The sequence below is a fragment of the Sus scrofa genome, chromosome 14 (genome assembly GCF_054392235.1).
Source record: "Sus scrofa isolate SSC_HxYL_T2T_F1_AM1 chromosome 14, Sscrofa_HxYL_maternal_Yorkshire_Landrace_v2.0, whole genome shotgun sequence".
NCBI lineage: Eukaryota > Metazoa > Chordata > Mammalia > Artiodactyla > Suidae > Sus > Sus scrofa.
Window position 1 is genome coordinate 85,861,737 of NC_139396.1, and position 16,293 is coordinate 85,878,029.

At 41.1% G+C, this 16,293-nt stretch overlaps 1 protein-coding gene across 51 annotated transcripts in view; it reads right to left on the reverse strand.

Annotated features, from left to right (window-relative positions):
* Nucleotides 1–16,293, reverse strand: part of ANK3 (ankyrin 3) — a 777,589-nt gene that overhangs the window by 265,354 nt on the left and 495,942 nt on the right.

Here is a 16,293-nt window from a genome sequence, read left to right on the forward strand (position 1 = left end):
ATTGCTGACCTCTGAGACCTACAAATTATACATGTGAAATCATCTACCTTTGAAATTTTTAAGAGAAAGAAGGTGATGAGAAGAAAGACTGCAAAGGTGGGTCCACACAATGTGTAAAGGAGTCTTGCTCCATGTAAAACGACACAGAAGGAGATTTTCTTGAAAGGGCTGCCAAAAACATCTCATCACCGGTTATCAGAGCAATCATGCAGGGCATGGCTTCAAAGGAGAAAGTGTCTTCTTCCACCCATTTGGCAACCACCTCCTTCAAACTCTCATTCACACGGCACCTCATCTATGAAGGCTTCTCAGACCTCCCAAGCTGAGCTTAATTGCTCAGGGCTCACAAGGTTCATTGAGCACGCTTGGTATTTATCAACCAGCATCATTGTTTGGGAATATACCTGTCCTTCCTCCTCCCTAAACTGTAAGCACTTTAAACACAAGCAGAAGAAGATTAAGGGGTAGACAAGTGGAAAGCCAGCAAGATGCCAATCGTGGAGGAATGCTAATTCAACTCTGGAAATGTACTCAAGATGAAGGAAATGCCATCCCTCAGAAGGATCTCTGGTTCTGGTGTGGGTCGATTCAGATAAGAGTGGACAATTCAATTTAGTTAAAAGTAGACTTGCTCAGGATTTCAAAGGAAAGGGCACCGCTCCTCTGGTGGTCTCCCCCAGCAGTATGTCTGTCTATGAAGGAATGTTGCTTCTTCTAGATTATGGCATCTTTTTTTCTTTCTTTTTTTTTCTTTTTGCTTTTTAGGGCCACACCCACAGCATATAGAAATTCCCAGGCCAGGGTCAAATCAGAGCTGTAGCTGCCAGCCTACATCACAGCCATAGCAATGTGGGAACCTACATCATAGCTCACGGCAACACAGAGTGAAGCAAGGGATCGCACCTGCATCCTCATGGACACTAGTCGGATTCATTTCGTTGCCCCACCTCGGGAACTCCCTAAATTAGGGCATCTTAAACTTGGCACTATTGGCCTTTTGAGGCAGATAATTCTTTGATGTGGGGGACAGTCCTGTTCAATGTCAATATTTACCAGCATCCTTGGCATCTATCAACCAAGTACCAGTAGCATCTCCTATTTGTGACAACTAGAAATGTCTCCAAATTGCCAAATTTCCCTGGGCGAGGGGTAAAACCTCCCCAGGTGAGAACCACTGCTCTAAAGAAATAGTAAGCCAATTTATTTAAAGAGTGTAGGATCGAAAAGGCTTCCATCTTTGGCCTGCTTGCACTGCCATATGGCTTGACCCTTCACTAGGCAGTGACTATTGTACAACATCCATCTCTCTGTTTCCCCTATAACAAGAAGCATCGCTGGCATGTAGCAGGTGTTTCCAAATGGTTTTTGAATGAATGAATCAATAAACAAGTAAATTTTAGAGAAACGGCTAATTAAAATATTTTCCGGGATAATAGAAGAGGCTTCATTAACAACCACAAAAACAACCACAAACAGAATAGGCTATGATACAAAGCTGAAGGCAGAGGTCACAAAAGGAGCCAGGAGGTGGGTACCTGGGAGCACACATAGGTATGGCCAAAATAAAATCGAGATTTGAGTCAGACATGCAAATCATTTCATTAGAGCAGAGAGTTAAGGAAGAGGAAGAGGATAGCATTGGTTCAAATCAGACAAAGGACAAATCAAAATTTCCAGGAATGTAACGAAAAACAAAATCCAGTCTCTAAAGGGGTTTGGTACTTGGAGAAGGTTAATTTTCGTTTGGTTTGTCAGTTCAGTTAGAAATAAATTAGCTATGCAAGAATGGCTCATTGTACCATAAAATATCATCTTCTTTGTGCCTGCTCGGTGACTTATCAGTAAATTTGCCCAGAAGGGCTCTGATGCTGTTCTGTGGAACAAATGACATCAGTCTGCCTGGATATTTCAACTGCCGGAGATAACAACCCAGAGTTAAGTAAGCATCCCAAACCCAGACTCTGAGCACACAAAAACAGCACCTAAAGAAGTTCAAAATGAGGTGTCACAATTCCAGGACAGCCTTTGAAGAGATTCCAGATCTGAAAAGGTTTGGCAGTTCTATATTCTTTTCATTTTTCTCTCATGTTTTCTCAGAATGTTCCCACCGGAAACTCCACAGAACAAAATACAGACAATATACACCAAAGCTCCTAATTCAGTAGTTGTCTACCTCTTTGAAGTTCAGACTCTTTTGAGACTAACAGAAGTTGTAAATAAATCCCTTTCCTTTAACATCTGCATGTATATGCAAACGCGCACCAAATCTGCACACACACACATCAAATCTGCCAATGCCAACACCATTCGCCCACTATTTCATGCAGCACAGGATGGGTGTTCATAGGTTCATGTTTTAAAACACCTGCTCTAGGAGTTCCTGCTATGTTGCAATGGGATTGACAGCGTTTTTGGAGCACTGGAATGGAGATTCGATCCCTGGCCCAGCACAGTGGATTAAGAATCCTGTGTCGCTGCAGTTGTAGTGTAAGTTGTAACTGTGGCTTGGATTTCATCCCTGGCCCAGGAACACCATATGCCTCGGGTGTGGCCATAAAAGAAGAAAAAAAAAAAAGTACACCTGTTCCAATGAAAAGAATTCTCTAGCGGATACCTCTCCCATATCTGTTTTACCTAGTAACTCTGGTATCAGATAATCCTCTGAGGTTGCTAATTTATCACTAGAGAACTTTAGGAAGAAGTGATGGGACAAAAACGTATTTTTGTCACTCCTCCCAGCTCTCTATTACATGCAGACACGTTCAATGCATCAATATGTAACATTCAGCCACTACTTATACTTCAAAGAAAAAGCATAGAGGGGGAAAGAGTGGAAAATACAAAAAATGAGCAAGAAGAGGCAAATAAAGACTGCCTTGGCGAAACACGACCACTTACGAAGTGCAGTTATTAAAGCCCACAGGAAAAGAACCAAGAAGTTCCTCCTTCTATTTTCAACTACCTGTAAGCGATGCAGCCACAACTTTTTTCCAGATATTTGCTGAACATTGATTTTTAAATTATTATTATTATTATTATTATTATTAGGCTGCCTTTGGCATATGAAGTTCCCAGGCCAGGGATCAGATCTGAGTCACAGTTTCAACCTATGCCACAGCTGTAGCAAATGCTGGATCCTTAACCCACCGTGCTGGGCTGGAGATTGAACCTGCATCCCAGTGCTCCAGAGATGCTGCTGATCCCTTTGCATCACAGTGGGAAATCCTGAATATCAATTTTGTATTGTCAGCCAACATCTGGCTGTATGGTGGCAAACAAAACAGATGAGGTACAAATTAAGACTCGTATGCCTTCATCTCACTCTTATACTTCTCCAGACTGCGCTGCTTAAGGGGCAGGGGAAATAATGCACTCTTCACTTTTTTTCATTTTTTTCACATTCTGCCTATAGTACCTGTAACATTGTTGTTTATTTCCTTAATGTTAAATATGTATATAATATTTTTTATTAGGCTCCATACCACCATGATGCATCTCTCAACTGTTATTTCCTCAAGTAACTAGCTGTTACTCAACACAGCCACAGCCTGTTTTTTTTTCAATCCTGAGCATTCTATCAAAAGTATACATATATATACATGTATAATGACTGGGTCAATTTGCTGAACAGCAGAAATTGACAGAACATTGTAAATCAATTATAATAAAAAAATCTTTAAAAAATACAGTGTGAAATACAAAAAAATTTTAAAAAGTAAAAGAGCCATGAATATTGAGTTAGTTGGTACAGAGTGAATATAAACAAGGTGGTCAGCATTTCTTTTCCCCTGAGATGATGAAAATCTGAAGGAAGAATTTGGAAGATGAAAGTGCAGAAGATTTCATTATGTGGTAATAACACAAGTCTTTCCACTGTGGAGTTGATGACTGTGCTGTGTCTGGTTTCGGTCCACTATGAATGGTGCTGCCACGAACATTTTGGCACTAGACCTAGTGCACACAGGCAAGCTCTTTTAAGGTATATACCTAGCGTCATATGTGGTGGGTCACTGGGTATGTGCCTATTCAACTTTACTAGTTACCCGTTTTTCAAAGTGACTGTACCAATTTATACTTTCTCCAGTTTGTGACTACTGATTATGAGCTCATATTCCTTACATTTTTAACCACTGAGAATTCTTTTGGGTCTGGGTTAACGATGCCTTCTTCCAAAGAGGAAATTTAAGATTACTTCAGTGAATTGCCTGGAGGCACTATCAACCCAAAATTACTATTATTATTTTGCTTTTTAGTGCTTCACTCACAGCATATGAAATTTCCCAGGCTAGGGGTCAAATCGGAGCCACGGCTGCTGGCCTACGCCACAGCCACAGCAATGCCAGATCTGAGCCACGTCTGAGACCTACACCACAGCTCACGACAACATCTGAGCGAGGCCAAGGATGGAACCTGTATCCTCATGGACAGTAGTCAGATTCACTTCCACTGCACCACAACGGGAACTCCTAGACAGGCGTGTTTTTACTGTATTCTTCTATGTAGTTGGGTTATTTGCAAGCCACTCCTTATACAGGGAGCTATACACTCTGGGGCCTGGCTTACTGGAATGTCTCTCATTAGACTATCTACCTTGGTCACATTCCAGGCTTTGTCTCCTGTGCCATGTGCCTATGCAGCCAAGTGGAAGGGGTCCTTAAGGGCAGATCATTTTTCACCTCTACAGATCCCTTACCTTTGTGCTAGTTCACAAGTGCACTTCAAAAGACTTATTTTTGTCATTATCCCAACACCTCTGCTTTTCTTACAGCTAGAAATACACTTAGCTAAAAATAAACTTTTAATTTTTAATTTAATTAAAAAATTTTTTTTCTTTTTAGAGTCTCACCTTCAGCATAAAGAAGTTCGCAGGCTAGGGGTTGAATCGGAGCTACAGCTGCAGGCCTACACCACAGCCACAGCAACACTGGATCTGAGGCGCATCTGCAACCAATGCCACAGCTTGGGTCAATGCTGGATCCTTAACCCACTGAGCGAGGCCAGGGATTGAACCTGCATCCTCATGGACATATATTGTGTTCTTAACCCAGTGAGCCACAATGGGAACTGCCTTCTTTTTCTTAAAATTCACCCTACTACTCGCCCAGTTCGGTCTCTAGCCATGTGATGCCCAGCTCATTCTAAACACCTCCAGGAGGTTGTAGTCAGCACAGTGTCACTGAACACTCTTCAGGAGCTTATGAGGAGCCACCGAAAACTCTGAGAAAATCATGACAAGGATGATAGCTGCATATGAATAAGGGCCTACAGCACATCAAGGATGACCTGCTGTAATACGTAATACTTAATAACGATAATATATAATAATATGTTATTATTATACAGGCATAACTATTGTTTTTTTGTTTTTTGTTTTTTGTTTTTTTTTTTCATTTTTGGCCACCCTGTGGCATATGAGCTCCCAGGCCAGGGATCAGACATGAGCTGCAGCTGCAACCTAAGCCAAAACTGTGGCAATGCCAGATCCTTAATCCACTGTGCTGGGCCAGGGATCAAACTGGCATTCCAGTGCTCCCAAGACGCCAGTGATTTCATTGTGCTACGTCAGGAGCTCCATATTATTTATTTCCTAACAGTTCAATCAATTTAGGAATCTTCAGGAATCCCTATCATGGCTCAGCCGAAATGAATCTGACTAGCATTCATGAGGATTCAGGTTCGACCTCTGACCTCGCTAAAGTGGGTTAAGGATCCGGTGTTGCCATGAACTGTGGTGTAGGTCACAGATGTGGCTCAGATCTAGCATTGCTGTGGCTGTGGTGTAGGCGGGTTGCTGCAGCTCTGATTAGACCCCTAGCCTGGGAACTTACATATGCTGAGGGTACAGCCCTAAAAAACAAACAAACAAATAAACAGACAAACAAAACCCAAAGGAATCTTTATTACAGATTCGAAAAACTGAGTTTCACAAAAGTTAAGTGACTTGCCCAAGGTCACACAGCTAATAAGTAGGCAGGCAGCAAGAACTGAAGACCATACTTGCTTGATAATAATCCCAGGCTCTTCCTCAGCACTAATGGTTCTGTGGAGTCCCAGGGTTAAAAAACAGAGACCAGGAGTTCCCGTCGTGGCGCAGTGGTTAACGAATCCGACTAGGAACCATGAGGTTGCGGGTTCGATCCCTGCCCTTGCTCAGTGGGTTAACGATCCGGCGTTGCCATGAGCTGTGGTGTAGGTTGCAGATGCGGCTCGGATCCCGCGTTGCTGTGGCTCTGGCGTAGGCCGGTGGCTACAGCTCCGATTCAACCCCTAGCCTGGGAACCTCCATATGCCACAGGAGCGGCCCAAGAAATAGCAACAACAACAACAACAACAACAACAACAAAAGACAAAAGACAAAAGACAAAAAAAAAAAACAGAGACCAAGAATAAGACTGAGTAAGCAGAGTTCTATATGCTTATTTTCAGTGTCAGCCCAAGTAGATTTACTTTTTTTTTTTCTTTTTTCTTTTTTTTTGGCCATGCCTGCAGCACGTGGAAGTTCTGGGCCACGGATTGAACAGTAACAACCCAAACCACTGCAGTGACATGCCAGATCCTTAAGCTGCTGCACCCCAAGTAGATTTTTTTTTAAATCTGCTTTATCTATTAATGTTGGATGACATGCTTCATTTGTAAAAATGTGTCTGATTTTTAAACCATAGCGTTCAATCAATTTCTTTGGCATGGCTTCTGAACCAGTGCCACAAATACGGATCTTGAAGGCAGTCTAGACAGCTTACAAAGGCTTATGGTTTCTCAATAGGCCCCATGATTTCCTGGCCCTTGACTCTACCCAGGACATCCCTTTGGGAGTCATGCTCACTACCACCCCTCGCTCCCCCTCCCCTGCCAAGAGAGCCACAGAGTAAATCCTAGGTCTGGCTCAGATGCCACTGCATCTTTGTTATTTTCCCTGATAAACACCAGACATGACCCCTTCTCTTTCCAGACTCCTAATACACTTGGTCCATTCAGCTTGGATGCCAGCTACCCCATCAAGATAGACTATCATCTCCTGTAGGGCAGGTCCCCATCCTGCTCAGGGCTGAGTTCTGCATGACAGACTCTCAGTGGATGCTTAATGAAGATATAATGATCTCTTGCATAGTGTAGGACTCTAACTATTCCTTGAGAAACAGAAACCTACATCAACTTAACAGAGAACAAAAGCAGTCTGTTTCATATGCTCTCCAGTCTCTTCATTTCACTAAAGGAAGTACAGTCTAATGACAGAATGACAAGTTCTGAAATTCAAGAGAAGATAAAGGAGGGGATCTCAGTTATTCTGGTTTCCTCATTCACTTTGAGCATAGGGCCTAGTTTGTAATACACCTGCTGGGATCACCTTCGGAGCAAGGTTTTTGTTTTAATAGTAACTGTCAGAAAGAGAAAGACAAACACCATATGATATCACTGATATGTGGAATTCAAAATATGACACAAATGAGCCTATCTATGAAACAGAAACAGAAACAGAATCACAGACATAAAGAAGAGACGTGTGGTTGCCAAGAGGGGGGAGAGGTAGGAGAGTGATGGACTGGGAGTTTGGACTTAGCAGATGCAAACTATTGTATATAGAATGGGTAAACAGCAAAGTCTGACTAGAGAGCGCAGGGAACTAGATTCAATATCCTGTAATAAACCACAATGGAAAAGAACATGTATACATATGTATAACCGAATCACTCTGCTGTACTCCAGAAACTAACACAATATTGTAAGTCAGCTATACTTAATAAAAGAAGTTTTTTCAAAAAGAAAGAATACATAGGTAAAGTCTGCATTCTGTTGTGCCTAATGAATCCTAAGGCAGTTAAGTGTCCTGATATCTAATAATATAACATAACTAACAAGCATTGGGCACTTATAATACATGAGGCATGTTCATGGATTATCCCATATTCATTCTCACAGGTCTGTGAAGTCAGTGCCATTGTCATCCACATTTTACAGAGTAGAAAAGTCAGGTTAGGCAACTTGCTCAAAGGGCATTCTTCTAGAAACCAGCAGAGCCAGGGTTAGAACTCACATCTTCCGTAGCTTTAGAGCTCTGGCCTTAATCTCTCCTGTCTAATGCCCTCCTTGGTTTACTGTTCCAGACGATATCAAAGAGGAAAAAAGGAACTTAGATTCGCTAAGTGAAGAAGGAAAGAAACAGCAGCAACATTTAATTAGAGTCATCAGAGAGGCAAGCTCTCCACTAGGTCCTGTTCATGCGGGAACTTCTTTCAAATCCTCAGCATTTGATATTTGTGTGTTTTCAATGGCAAGATGGAAGCTCAAGGAGCTGCATAAACTTCCAGAGCCAAATGGGATTAAAACAAAGTCTGTGGAGTTCCCATTGTGGCTCAATGGTAACAAACCTTACTAGTATCCATGAGGACGCAGGTTTGATCCCTGGCCTCACTCAGTGGGTTAGGGATCTGGCATTGCCATGAGATGTGGTGTAGTTTGCAGATGTAGCTCACATTCTGCATTGCTGTGGCCACGGTGTAGGCAGGCAGCTGCAGCTCTGATTTGACCCCAGCCTAGGAACTTCCATATGCTGTGGGTGCAGCCCTAAAATGAGAAAAAACAAAACAAAACAAAACAAAAAACAATTCAGGTCTGTGTGATGTCACATCTCAGGGTTGGACCATGGGAATGTGGCCACCATTTTTTGAACCAAGCTCCCCCAGTCACCATTCCTTTGGTCCAACAAAACTGATGCCCAAATATAGTCACCTTTCCTAGGATTCCCATATCTTCTGCCTCCTAACTAATAGTCAACTGGGTTTTTTTTTTCCTCTAATATGTTTATGCCAGTTATTCTGGTTGTTAAAATTATTTAACTTAATTAGTATTATTTAAACTGTGAAACAATATATAGAGAAAGAATTTATTTATTTTTTTTGGCAATACCTGTAGTATGAAGAAAGAAGTTCCTGGGCCAGGGATGGAACTTGTGCCAGAGCAGAAACCCTGAGCTTTTGCAGTGATTGGTTCCTTAACCTGCCGCGCTACTAGGGAACTCAGAAAGAGCATTTTTATGAAAATTAAATTCAGTGCTTTGCAAAGACTTATTAGAAAGACGTTCCTAAAAATGTTGCTGCTGAGTCAGATAGGGATGGGATGACTGTAAGGGAGGAACATAAAAATCAGAACAATTCAGAAATAGATTACTTCATAGACGACTTCAGTTTCTAGATTTCCTTTAAAGATACTGAATCTGAGACTTGCAGAAAAAGCACTGCATGAAATCCAGTCAGCGAATCCATGCTCAGAGAGAAGTCCTCCTCACATCCTACATTTTAAAAATGCATGCTTATCTGGCTTGAGGAAAGTCAAATGTTTAACAAATATGTAGACTTTTTATCATTCCTGGCTGCTAACCATTTTTAACAAATTAACCAAAGAACTACAGATATAAATTTGGGTGTATAAAAGGTCTTCTATTCACCATGCTTTCTACCTCTCAAGAAGATTCTAAGAGATCTCTAATAAAGTTTCTTTCAATAAAAATCTCTGTAAGTAATAATCTCTTATCTACAGGCCAGAACCAACAGACCACACTGCCTGGTTTCTGGTTACACATCAGAAAATACAGCCCTTGAAGAGCATCAGTATCCCGGACTTCTCCTATCGGATGTGCTCATTTAAATGTGAATGGCCATACTCCTGTATCTAAGCAGACATAGCAGGAAAATAAATCAATATGTTTTCTTTTCTTTTTTTTTTTCCTTTGCTTTTTAGGGCTGCACCCACGGCATATGGAGGTTCCCAGGCTAGGGGTTGAATTGGAGCTGTACCCCCTTGCCTACACCACAGCCACAGCAATGTGGGATCCCAGCTACATCCACGACCCATTCCACAGCTCACAGCAATGCTGGATCCCCAACCCACTAAGCGAGGCTGGGGATCGAACCTGCAACTTCATGTTTCCTAGTTAGATTTGTTTCTGTTGCGCCATGATGGGAACTCCTCAATATGTTTTCTTAAATCCATGTTTTTTTACTCCACTGTGAGGTTGCGCTGAAAGTGAAATCACAAGTCTGGGTCTTACAGTCATAAATATCTTTTGTAAATATTAAATTAAAACAAATCTTCAAAGAGGAGGATACATGGTTTATTACATTACCAGGATTAAGAGTTCATATTCAGGACTTCCCTAGTGGCTAAGGGGGTTAATGGTCCAGCGTGGTCACTGCTGTGGCATGGGTTTGATCCCTGGCCCTGGAACTTCTGCATGCTGTAGGTATGGCCAAATAATAGAATTCAAGACTTGTGGTTGCCAGTGGGGAGGGGGAAGGAGAGTGGGATGGACTGGAAGTTTGGAGTTAATGGATGCTAACTATTACATTTAGAATGGCTAGACAGTAAGGTCCTACTGTGTAGTGCAGGGAACTATACCTAATATCCTGGGATAGACCATGATGGAAGACGATATTAAATAAAAAAGAATGTACATACATGTATGACTGATTCACTCTGCTGTTCAGCAGAAATTGGCACTACATGGTAAATCAACCAGACGTTAATAAAAAAAAATCAGAAAAAAATTCCAGGGAGGGAGTGGGATGGACTGGAAATCTGGAATTAATAGATGCAAACTATTGCGTTTGGAGTGGAGAAGCAATGAGATACTGTTGTGTAGCACAGGGAACCATATCTAGTCACTTATGATGGAACATGATGGAAAATAATGTGAGAAATAGAATCTATATATATGTGTGACTGGGTCACTTTGCTGAACAGTGGAAAGTGACAGAACACTGTAAAATAATTATAATGGAAAAAACAAACATCATTTATAAAAAAAGAAAAATAAAAAAATTTCAAAAAACATAAAGCACATTTATGGAAAAATCTAAAAAAAAAAAAGACTCCATATTCAATAAAAGAGTTAATATCCAGCAGTGATAGAGTAATGTCTGCTCAGCCTCTACCTTGATGATGCGGTTATTGCTTTTGGCAATCTTATAATCCATCTACACAGACTAAAGGCAGCACATGGAATGATAATTCATAGTAGAAGAACCTGCAGCCAATGATGAAGTGCATAGAAGTTCACTGAGAAAGGCCATTTCTACATCCTGCCTATAGCTGGAAAAAGAACTAAGAGGAGGAGGCAGAACGTCAACAGGGAACTTGGAGGCTGGAGACAAGAAGGAGGGAGAAGTGGCTAGAGATACAGAACTGGGAAGGTTGGAGGGGATGGTAAACAGACCATCTCTCCTGAAAAGGAGAGTCCTCTGGGGAAAAGGTCAAGCAGAGACGCACAGAAGGTTTGGAAGGGCAGATAAATCTGATTTAACTTCACCCTAAAGAGACCAAGAGACAGTGAAAAGTTTTGAGGCATAAAAAGATGTCATTAAATCTATACTTTAGCCCGACTTAACTGATGGCAGATGAGTGTGTGAGAGAAAATAAGGACAAAAGAGATCTGTAGGTCAATGGTTGTCAATTCGCTATGCTTCAAGGATCCCAGGGGAGGATTAAAAAACAACAACCAACCCACTCGGTTCCCAGACAGAGACTCAACTGGTCTGAGATGGGACATTTTGATAAACTCAGTGATTCTCATATGCAACCAGAGGTGAGCCCTACTGAACTAAGTTGTGGAAAAATAGAGCTCTATGTGATATGGAGTTTGGGAGGGATAGCAGGTGGCTTGGAAAAGAAAGGAGTGCTGTGAGAGACATTCTGAACGTCCGCTGAATGATTTAATTTTATGTATTTATGTAAGAGAGGATTCAATTCTTAATGCTAGATTTGTAAATTTTGGCTTTGATATTCACTGCTCCCTCCCCTTTCTCTTACTCTTCTTCCCCCACTCCCACTTTAAAACAAACATATACAGAGAGTTCCTACTATGGCACAGGGGGTTAAGAATCCTACTATAGCAGCTCAGGTGGCTGCAGAGGTACAGGTTCAATCCCTGGCCTGGGGCAGTGGGTTAAAGATCTGCTGTTGCCTCAGCTGTGTAGGTTGCAGCTGTGGCTCAGATTCAATCCCTGGCCCAAGAACTTCCATATGCTGTGGGTATGGCCAAACAAACAAATAATATATGGAATGTCTATAGCCAGAAATCAAAGATGGGCAGCTTTTCTTGGTAGCATTGAGCAGTAATTATTGATGGATAAAATAATACAGATTTTCAAAGTATTCTCAAATGGGGGTGGGGGGGACTTACACAGTTGGGAGGCCTGCTTATCAAAAACCTTAAATCCTCAATGGCACTGCTCCTTAATTGCTGTTTTCAATGACAATTACAATTTTAAAATATACATGGACCTCAACTTTCTCAAAATCCCAAACTGGTGTATTTATCTGGAATAGAACAATTTTCAATAGAAACAAGTCAAGTGACTTGGGAATCACACTCCTCTGAGTTCAAGGCTTTGAGGTCAAACGTGGGACCATGGAGCTATCCAAGCATCTCCCCCCCTCCCGCCCCCGCCACTAGACTAGAGCAGAATCACTGCTTATACCCTGGGACATGGCCATTCAGAGAGCCCGTTCGAAGTTTACAGCTACTTTAAAGTGAGATATTATGTGCTGAGACTTTATAGATATTTTACACAGTGATCTAATTTCTGACCAATTTCAAAAGAATGTGAGCAATTGTGCAACTTAAAATAACCATGACATTCAGGCAACAATCTGCCACCTGTCAATAAAAAACCTCAGACCTTTGGGAGACTGGTTTTTCTTTTTTTGCCCCCAAAGGACTATTAGATTTTTATGTCAGCAAAGAGATATCTTTTAGGCATGAGTTTGGAGGTGGGGTATAGAGATCTAAAATAAAAGGAAATCTGTGTGCATGCAGGTGTAGGGGTGTATATGTCTTTTGCATGGCAAGTGTCTGAAAAAACTTGAATGTTTTTATTTAGAGAAGATCCATGGTTATTAAGATTTCACGCTTTTTATTTAATTGCTACTGAGTTGTTGGAAATAAACCAGCATTTTCCATTCATAAAGGGGTAGAGGGAGAGGAGGGGGGAGGGGAAGGCAGGCTAGGGCTTCAGCAGTGAGGAAAATGCTTCTAAAGGCTATCCACGTTTGTAATCGTTGCCATCAAAACCACCCAAGTACAAGGGGCTGACTCCGTAGATTCCTCCCCATTGCTACAAGACTGCCTATGTTTGTTAAGAGTTTTGCTTGGAAGTAACCTCAGTTCATCCCTGAAAATGAGGTCACTGTCCCTGAACACATGTTAGGCACGGTCACCATCTTTTCCCTGGGACCTTTGCCAGGGAGGTCCCTGCTGTTGCACATTTCAAACCTGCCAGGGCATCTGTACACAGTAGCCCCTCTGAAACTGAAAGGCAAAAACAACATTCCCATCCTTACCCGTTATGGAGAGGGGAGTGGGAATCAGTTTAAAAAAATAAATCCGGTGCTGGCAGACTTTTGTTTTTATAAAGCAGTGGTTTTAGAGATTTACCTTGCCATGCCGATAAAACCATTCTCATCAAGTCTGTCTTGTGATCTGGTTTATGTCAAAAGGAAGACTGAGAATTCAGGCCCCTTAACGATACCTTTTCTCACCCAGAATTCAGAGCCCTAAAAATGCTCCTAGAGGCCGATTAGAAATAAAAATAAATGGAAAGAAGAAAGATGCTGCTCATAGAAAAACTAAATCAGGTATCAGTACTGGGTGTGGGTGGGTATTTCCAAAATTCTTCAATCTAAGGTTGATTCTATTTGGCTGCAAAACAGAATTTATTTGAGTTTGAAATTTTCTGAGAACACAAAGTAATTGTTTTTTAAAAATAAATATTCAAATTATTCTTTTATCATTTTTAATTTTTTTGGCTGCACCCATAACACATGAGAGTTAATGAGCCAGGGATTGAACCCACACCACAGTAATAACAACAGGTCCTTAACTGCTAGGCCACCAGGAAATTCCAAAGAAGATTTTAAAGTGGCCTCTTGAGGTATATAAGAGCATACACACTGGGGAGGAGGGTTTGGTGTGACTTGACAACCTGAGGTCAATATAATAATCTTTTGTCTTCATTTGTACTAGCCTGGGGCAGAATTTCAAATCATTTTGACTTAAAAATTTTCATTTAGGAGTTCTCTAGTGGCTCAGTGAGTTAAGGATCCAGCATCATCACCACAGAGGCTTGGGTCACTGCTATGGTGCGAGTTCGATTCCCTGGCCTGGAAACTTCCACATGCCGTGAGCATGGGCAAAAAAACCCAAAACAAAAAAAGCAACTTTCATTTAAACAACTTTCCTCACACTGTAGAAGCCGTGAGTTCTCTTAAGGTGCTGTAGACACTGATAATATCCTAACACCATTACGTGTTAGGTAGAAAGGGTAAATGATCTTAGAAATTGATAGACTAGAATGATTTACCTAATGACAGGTAAGGTCCCACCTCCCTTAAAAGCTCCCTGATAATGGACAATGTCAGAACATTCTTACCACCAGTGGTAAATAAGTGGTTTATTTCCCAAATGAGCCAAAATGGAAAAGTGTTCATGCAAGTTCTATTGTAGCCAGGGTACCTCACACAAAACATGTAGGTCTTTATCTAAAATATTTTGAATTTTTCAGTGCAAACAAAAGGAACTCCTCACTTCATTCAAGGACACTTCAGGACAAGCCGAGTTAGTCTTTAGTTGCATCAGAGTGAAGTTATTATACAACAGGGACATGTTAACCTTTGGATTCTTAAAGTATTTATCTTTGGTTATTCTGAAACATAAAGATCCAGATAAATAAGGCAGCGTGGAAAAGAGCCACAGATGGAGAAATTAGTTTTGAAAAGTATGTTTTGCAGGTATATTCATTACCAGGATTGTTTGATACCTCCATTGTGTTTGGACATGTTTCTGATTATCTCTTGGGACAAAGAGGCACTAGAGAAACGGTAACACGTTGTTTGGAAAAAACAAGTCTATCTTCAAGGCTCTCAGCATTGAGCAATTCAGAACATACAACAGCCCTACAGAATTTTCTAGTTTTTTTTTTTTTTTCTATCTTCATCCACAAAGATGGAATATTACTATAAGGAAGATTTATTCTTTTCAGAAATTTTCATCACCTCAATTTCAGGGATTTTTATTTCCATCGACTTAAAACGAATGTAATTGAAGATTGCATAAAATAGCCATTCCCATTGGTTTTGCAACGTGTATATTTTGTAGATCATAGGCTCTCCAAACATACAATGGAATGTCTTTTCTTCATTTGTTAGGCAGAAGTCAAGAGCCAAAGGAAAAAAAAATGTGGTGCCAGTAGAGTCATCAACTTTCTCATTAGCCGTCCCTTCCTCTTTTCTTGAAATGCTTCAACTAGTTCATCTGTCTCAATTATGTCCCATATGAACTTGTCTTTTATGAAATTCACTGTGCTCTCCCATGAGTGAGGCTGCCCATAAAAGATTTGAGGCATAATCAGGAAGCAGCTGTCTTAAAGGAGCAGGCTCTTCCATCCCAGGAAAGATCAGTTGACATGTACCTCATCATGTCTTCATTACGATTGTGTTCCAGTGTGTGTATGTATCATTTAAGTATACGCCCTTGACACACCTCAGCAACATTAACTAAATCTCAGAATCTCAGGAAACATAGCTCTGAACTAGTACACTGGTAAGCAAAGATTTAATGCACAGAAGATTAAAGCTTAGTTTTAAGAAATCGCTTGCTTTGTATTAACAACAACAAAGGTATATTTCTGTTGCCACTGTGATTTTTTTTTTTTTGTCTTTTTAGGGCCACACTCGTGGCATATGGAGGTTTCCCAAGCTAGGGGTCTAATTGGAGATGTTGCTGCCAGCCTACACCAGAGCCACAGCAACACCAGATCTGAGGTGTGTCTGTGACCTATGCCACAGCTCACAGCAATGCCAGATCCTTAACCCACCGAGCGAGGCCAGGGATTGAACCCACAACCTCATGGTTCCTAGTCGGATTCATTTCCGCTGCACCACGACGGAATCTCCATTTTTTTTTTTTTTTGGTCTTTTGTCTGCTGTTGTGATTTTTTATACACGTTTCATTTTCTGAGGTCAAGGGAAATCACCACATCATCTCTACAAAGAGGAAACTGAAGCAAAGACAGGCATGATTTGCTTAACTAGTTAGAAAGCTGCTGAAAATAGAATTTGCTACTCCTGGATTTAATGTTCTTCTCACCACCTCATGGTACAAGAACAAGGATGAATTCGTCTGCAGTTTTATGGTTTGAACTTGTACAAAGCCTTGGCTCAAGACTCTTTTCTGCCAGACGCCCAAGACAAATGGGATCTTCAAAGTCAACTGGTCAACCTCCCCATCCCCAAACTACTATC